This window comes from Seriola aureovittata, chromosome 10, assembly GCF_021018895.1.
Source record: "Seriola aureovittata isolate HTS-2021-v1 ecotype China chromosome 10, ASM2101889v1, whole genome shotgun sequence".
NCBI lineage: Eukaryota > Metazoa > Chordata > Actinopteri > Carangiformes > Carangidae > Seriola > Seriola aureovittata.
Window position 1 is genome coordinate 23073804 of NC_079373.1, and position 8368 is coordinate 23082171.

The window sequence follows — 8368 nt, forward strand, 5'->3', positions numbered from 1 at the left end:
GAGAGAACGAGTGAAAACAGAGGTCTCACTCCTACCTGTTTCACCTCGTCTTAAGAAGAACACCCTTCAAGTGAAGTACAACGCACCTTTTGGAGGTCCACGTGTGTCTTGAAGGTTTCCAGTTGTCCAGGTAGCCATGAAACTCTCCCCACTGAATGTGGTTCAGTGGGTCACTAAAGAAAAGTCAAAGGGACTGTGAATGCCAGTTTAAGAGGATAAAGCACAAAATCACTCTAAAGGGAGACTATGTCACTTTTGGAAGAAAACAACCCGTCTCTTACAAATGAAGAATTTGATAAGTACTTGATACACTTCTTGCTCAGTTCAATACACTAGGTTTTCCAGCTTCAGTTACAGTTGGTCTGGTATGACCAGCAGCTTATGGTGGCTACAGCGTTGGCTATTGTTAGCAAACTTTAGATACAGCTACATTATTCAGCAAGTTTGCTGACTTCCTGACTCACCTCTCTACTTATGCTACAATTATACTACATTTTAGTATTTACCATCCTGTAAGCATCATATGTGGTCACTGTGGTCAGCAAAACCTACACAGCCTCACTTTACAACCAGGTTAATTAACACTTAAGGCAGAATTCATCCTCTGCATATGACCCACTGTTAAGCAATGGACAGTCCATTCTGATAGCACTGCAATCATGGATGGATTAACCTGTTACAGAGCTCAAGGGTGTAAATGTTGGGCCCCTGCTGACCTTTTCACCCCCTTTGTGAAATGTGTGTGTACCCTGTTGCTTCCTGAGTTTCCACTGTCAAGAGCATATCAAACCAAAAGGCAGTGTTATAACCCCAACCAATCAGAAGTTTTAAAAACAGCTACCGACAACACTAAAAGCTGAGTTTCTAAAAAGTCTTCTCCTGGGGCTAGAGTTTGCAAAAGATCCGTGTGTGGACAAAAGGCCAAAATGCATGGAAAGAGCTATATTTTCAAAAATACCTGTGCACATGTGCACGTGGCATCAGGTGTCCAGATGCTAAATGAGGGTGTGAGCAGTCTTGACAGAGGAGCAGGATCTTTGGTTGTCCACACTGGAAATATTTTGTTCAAGATATTTTGCATGATAAGCACAGGCTTTCAAATATGCGTAAACAAAATAGGATATTTCTGAAAAGACACAAGATTAGTAAAGACAACAGGACTCCAAAAACTATGGCGGAAAAAATTTAGAAGAATAGAAGCATGTAATTTTATTTAATTTTTCTATAATTTTGCATTAAAGCGTGAACAGAAGCCAGCAGATATTTAGTCTGGAAAAACACTGAAGAATACTACACTCTGTTAATATGCAAGTCAAAGACCTTTTTGTTTCCCACTGCTGTGTGTGAGTGTATGAGAGAGAGAGCCAGAGATTTGTATCAGTCTGCACAATGGTCATGTGGGTATCAGCCTGATCCTGAATATTTTCTTCATGAATTTTCATGTGTAAAAGCGTGTGTGTGTGTGTGTGTGTGTGTGTGTGTGATTTCTTGGTTTACTCTCCTCACACACACAAAACAGGCAGAAGTTTGCCCTCTAGTGGTCAGTGCTGTGTTTTGCCGCAGCTCTTATCATCCACTCAGCAGTGAAATAAATAAGCTCATCTGTGTCCGAACTGAACTAGTGAATACCAAAGTACCACTTTTCTTGGTTCTCAGTCAAAACCAAAAACAAGTCTTTATTATTTCCTTCATGATATATAATACAGATTGGTAGTAAGGCATAAATAACACAGTGCAAGTCCTGCCTTGAAGCAATATCCTGTACTTTAAGAAACTGTTGATCAGTAGGTGGACTGTTCTTTGGTGAATGATCAGTAAGGATGTGCGTATAGCTTCTGGACAGGGTTATGTAGTTGAATATAACCTCCTCATGCTTTTCATGTTCCAGCACTACTCCCCACAAACAGATCCACGTCTGTGAGAGAGGGGGGGAAAAAAAGGGAATTTAAGAAAACATACAGTTTACAAGATTTGTTTTAATCTAAACAACCTCAACTACTCCACTCCTCATTTTAACTGCACGTATGTTTGCTCTTACCCATGAGGTTGGCATTGGAGGGAGTCAGCACAGGGGCAGTGGTCACGGGGGCCCTCCTGGTCCCAGGCCAGCATATCCATCAACAGGTTGGGGTGGCTCAGACAGGACTCCCCCTTCCCTGGTTTGGGATTACACACTGGGAACAATAGCTCTGGAGGAAGCATCAGAGGGAAAAGTGATCTTTATTTTGCCAGCTCAGTCATAATCATGGCCATTGTGCTGTATCATTGAACATATGAACTGCCCACAACTTGTTGTTACACACAAACCAATAGTAGGTACATACAGCTCCAGTTTCCCAGCTCTTAAAACTAATCCCAGACTAGAGCATTTTTCCATGGATGTCTCCTCTTGGTTTTGTGTTAGTCTTGGACTATGTTTAATTCCTTGAGTTTGGCCCTAAACTAGCACATTTTGAATTAATGTGAAATACAACAATTTATTACTTTTATTATTATTATTATTTTACTGTAGCAGTCACAAGAAAATAAGCAAGCAAACAGTAGATTTAGCTCTTTTTATAATAGTGTGAGAAAGTTTCTGAAAATAAATATTTTTTGTTGAAAGTCATTTTTGAAAGGAACGAATCCCGTTAATCTGATTTTTATTGCGCAATAATCCTATTTCCCTGAAGGGATCATTAATGCTTATAATGAAACAACAACCCAACACATGTAGCCTCTTTCCATATACAGTACATTTGGTCAAACATAAAGTACCATATATGCAGTCTGAGATGGAAGTGGTGGGGAAAGCATTACCACTAGTTACCACTAGAGGTCAGTAAGAAAATATCAATGTTAATGCCATTTTTAAGCAAATAAGAATATAAATATGGAAGCATTTAAGTAAAAAATTGGAGCAGGGGAAAAATATAATGCAGCACAGTAGTACGGTATGTATCACATCAAAACGAGAGAAAATAGATGATGAAAAAAAGCAAGACTGATTTTTATCTTAGCTCCAAATAACATACACTTGAGCTCTAGGTGGAACCTGACATTAACTGAGACAGCTTAAGTGAGTCTGTGTTATTTCTGGGTCGGTCTCTGGGGACGTCACCTCGTTGAAAGGCGCAGCACAGGTCCAGCCTGCAGTCACTCTGACCCTGACAGATAGTTCCCTCTGTTCCTCTGGTGGCATTGACTGTACACTGGCCCCACACACACATCTGGTCTGAGCAGCACTCCTCATCCTTAGTGCAGGGCTGAGTGGGGACACACATCCAGATATGCAAACAAGTAAAACATGCACTGTCTATTACTACATTCATGTGTTTTTGTAACTTCATAATTGGATGGATCCATTTTAGTATTTTTATTGATGCTGCTTTACAATACAGGCTCAACACACCTTTTATTATGTTTTTTATCTCTTATTTGTGATAATGCAGGTTTATATGACTGTTAGCTGGTTAGATTAGCAGCCTGCACACTTCATTTTTCATTATGCAGCAGTGAATCAGATTATGTCCTAAATCTGCTGTTGGGTTGCTCTACAGAACATATTGAGACTGCTTTATGGCACAGAGCAGAGAGAGGGCGCTGGTCCCTGGTTTCTGGAGGAGAACATAGATTATGTTTCATCATTAGTTTTCATTGGCAGACTCGATGGAAAATCACTTCTACATGTTTATCCTTCTCAGTAACCTTCTACCCAGAAGCAAAGATACTCTTTGTGACAGATGCCAATGATTAATGTGTTTGTTCTGCAGCTAAATGTTATCTTCACTAGCCGGATGCTAACTTTGTTTGTATCAGAGCTTTTCAACTAAAAACCAAATAATTCAGTACTTTTGGCATCTGATTTATCTTAATCCGCAGAAAGAGAGAGCGCGTTTTATGTTGATGGCGAAACTCGACAATAGCAGCCAAAATCTTCTGGAGAGAGATTTCATGCCTAGCATGAACTCAAGAACTGCTGCATCTTTGTTTTCACTGAAATATGGCTACACAGCAACTTTCCAGACACGGCCATTAGGCTTTAAAGTCCTAACTTGGTACTGAGCCGACAGGGAATCATCACTGCCCAGTGGAATGGAGCACAAATGTTGTGGTTGAGTCCAAAGACTTTTCCGCTCGTGAAGTTTACGATTGTGAAGTGCCGGCCATGCTGTCAGTGAGTTCACTGCTGTTCTATGATACACCTTACAGGTATTTTCATGATCACGGGCGACTTCAGTCATTCAAATTTAAAGACTGTTACTGTTTTTTAGCTTTAGTCTACAATTATTTAGTTTTGGACGTATTTATTGTTTTGCACTTTGGTCCCTAAGGAAAGATATATTATTTCCCTGTAGCCTATATCATTTATATGTGTGGAAATGACGATAAACCTGAACCTGTGTCTGAAAACAACGAGCTAAAAGACGCTAAAACGATCCGTAGAGCTGAGTCAAGGGACAATCCTCGGCGGCTTCGTCACCACGAGCGACACGTTTCATATTACACACAGTCGTTTGATCCGTTGTTAAAGTGAAAACATTGATCAGTGCAGCTTTAATTGAAGAAATAACAAGCACAAAATACAACACTGGCTGAGTCCTCACCATATCTGTTGGTATGCAGGGGAGGCACTTAGAGTTCTCAATCTCATATAAGCAGTATTTCAGGTCACCACAGTCCTCATCCACCATGCATTCCTGAGAGGAGAGATTACAACAGTTGCACACACAGTCAGTAAAGAGAGCACATTGAATCCTAAGTGGGTCCAACTAGACTGTAGACCAGGACTTGTGTTTATTTAAATCTTAATGAAAGATCTTTACACTTTTGGATTTGAATGCATCGCTCTAAAGAAGAAGCTCATCTGATTACAGTGTAATACACCACCAAGAGGCACTCAACCAAATTTAATTACGCTTTGCATTTTACTGTATCACAGGGACTGTTGTACTCCACTGCAACCACCACCTAATGAGTTCCTACTGTCTGCTGGTTTCTGAAGTTGTGTTTTTGCCAGCCACAGCCCGTCTCCATGGAAACCGTCTGATCTACGACATCAGTGACATCTGAATTACACAGAGAGACTGAATCTCGAGAGTCTCCTCTCTTTCCTCTACCCTCTATTTCTTTCCTACATTGTAGATGAAACGTTTCTTGTTAAATGAGAAAGACTGTAAAAGTGAAGTGTGACATTTTTATGCTGACTAAGGGTAAAGAAATTAATATCTTTACTTCCTGTATGATGTGACCTCTCCCTGTATAACGCCCAGTATGGTACACTGCTTAAGACTCAACCCAAATCATCTACATCTCTTAAGTGTTTTCTGCCATCAAACTCCTTTATAGTTTAAATAAATAAACATGATCTTAATTAACATGAATTATCTGCAGGAGCACCAAATACATCATGCTACAAAACGAGTAATGTCATGCAAAGTACACCGTAAAGAAGAATTTAAAGGTTTCAGGTCAGATTCTTCCTGCAGCATAAATCTGACTCCGTCTTGCTTTGTCAAATTTTGGAAGACTAATCAGATATTTGAGATTTAGTTTGACTCTTTTCTGGTGGTCACAGTGTCAGCCAAAAACAGCACCGGCCTGCTGTAAACTCACCATTTAAATGTTTTTGGGGGAGTTTTTTCTTTGTGTGTGTGCTGCCTCTGGGAGATCAACACTGAATCAGAGCCAAGTCCCTGAAACAGCACGTATTACTGAGGCTGGCTGGTCTGTGTCAAAGTCAGAGACAGGATCAGGAGCCTGTCAGCAGAGTCTGTTCGTCATTAAGCAGGGCTACGCATAATGATAGGCACTCGGGCATGTACGCTGCACCTCTACTACCAAGTGCATCATTAGTTCTCTGCTGAATCTGTCTTCAAAATGTACGCATGACCGGACACGACACATATAGGCTCCGACTACACTCATGGACACACAAATAATATGCAAAGAACATGTCTTGTCAGGAAAGGTGAGGGCTGGGTGTCTCTCTTTCTCTCATGAGCAGCTCCGGGCTCCCAATAAAAGTTTCCTTTCCGCGCACTCCCACCTCACAAATGCCTTTCCCCCTTGTTAACACTTTCTCTTCTACCTGAGATATTCAGCTTCTTTTCTGTTGTTGTCAATATGTACATCTCTGCAGAAATAGAGATGTTCTTCCATTATTTAGCTTATTATTGAGCTGACAGAGACACACTGGAAAACTACAGATAGGGGCCCCGCTACACAAGTACCCACAACCCTGCAATTAGACTAATAAATGCCAGATGACTACAGCTGTTATACCTCTCTATAAAAATATTTTCCCACAAATTACTTTGCAGAAAAAGGGAAAAGAAAGTAACATTGACAGAGAGTAACAGACCCCATGTAAGCATGTAAGCCTGCGTGACTTCTGGCTAAGCTAAGCCCTGAACTAACCACCACATAAATAAAGACACTGAGCACTGTTTTTTGGAGGATTGAGTCAATGGCTGATATTTTGGCTAGTTACCTTTATCCTACATTTAACTAAATTTCTTCACTTTTAGCAAGTTTTGATGTCTATAGTTTTGGCTGTAACCAATCACAGCAGCTGTAAATGCAGGAAAAATATTCAGTACTATTAGATGAGGGCAGTAGACTACTGATGTTCATTGTATATGCCGGTTCAGCTGAGGATATAAAGTCCATGTTACTCTGTGATTCGGGCCCGACTTCATCTACCGGTGTGAAAGAAAGATTACAGTATGTCATCATAAATTATAGGTGGCCGTGTTAGAGGTTGTGACTTTCATGGCCAATCAAATTCATATTCATCCCCTTTAAACACAGGACTCTCTCGATCATGACCCACTGACGTTTGTTTGAGAGCTTGTCTCGGAGATTTCTTTATTCTGAAATAATTGTTTTTATGTTTAATTCAGTCGTGATTGGTTTACATGGAGAAATGATAGCTGCTAATCTGGTAAAGAAATAACGGCCTGCTTCCTCTTCATGTATGATCCACAAACACATTAGGATATTTTAGAATGACACTGTTTTATTTTTTGGAAACACCACTGTAAAACCCAGTCTCTACAACATAATGTTGACGACCTGTATTGTAATTAAAACCGCAGAGCTCCAGGTGTCACTTTAGCCACACTCATTGCATTGTTACTCAGTGTTTGGGATGGATGTCAGTGTGTCAACATCAAGCACGCCTATTGATTTGCCTTCAGACGGGCCGTCAGTATAGTCTAACTACTAACCGCTGTGGATTTCAGAGCTGCTAAGAATCACTCATTATTCTGTAGCCTAGTGTCAGTCAAACCTAAAAACCTTTTTTTCTGCACAATCACAATGTCAGCTGGTTGAAAACCATAAAATAAATGTGGAAATAGCAAATAAAGCATGAATAAAGGTGGTTTACGTGATTTGAGGGAGGTTTATGTGGGTGTGACTTCACTGAATAAAGTGATCAAAATGCCTTGCGCACAAGGCAGTTAACCTGCTCTGAGCAGGCGGGCGGCTAACCTGCAAAAACTCACTACTTCCTGGCACCAAGACACTGCAGTGCATGTAGTGAACGCAGTGCACAGCTGGATTCACGTCACCGCACCCTCCTCTGCGTCTCCTCCCCCCTAGGGTGCACGGTGAGTCACCAAGAGACCAAACTGGCCCAGCTGAGGAAATAACCTCAGTGCGCTTCAGGCAGATACCAGTTCACCGCATTAGCCAATATCAGTCACTGATATGGGCTTAAATATCTTTCAAAGCTTCAACTGACGGAGGAAACTGTCTGTCCTCTCAAATGGCAAATTACATTTCATTTTTTATCAATTACCTAATCCATGTCTCACAACAAAGACTATCTCAAAAATACAAGATGCGTCTCATGAGGATATTTTCTTATCCTCATGAGATTAAAATCTGTGAACTATGAGATACAAAGATACAGACGTCATGTAAATCTAAAACATTTCTACTCTCAAACAAAGTTACATGGTTTTTGACCATCCATCCTTTTACCTTTGAATCACCAAAATAAAATTTCTGCTATTTGGTGATGGTGTTTTGTACATCAGTATGCAGCCGTAACATCTTTCAATGACAGACAGCAGCTAAATTTTCTCTGAAGTGCTGAGTCAGTCAACTTTACTATGACTTCCTCGAGTGTAGTTCAAGTGTGACTCCATGTACAGGCTGAAATTTCTATACAGTTAGTCACTGCAGAGGAGCAGACCTTATCCTGCCCGGGCTGCAGGCTTTACTTTCTTTCCCTGGCATTTTTTTTTTTCCAGCAGGAACTCCTATTAACATAACCACTTTCTGTCCAGCTGCCAGGAAAGCAAAAGATCAGAACCACCGTTGCAAAGGGAAAATGGCAAAACAGACAGCAATAATGACCTCAATCCAAAGCTGAAAC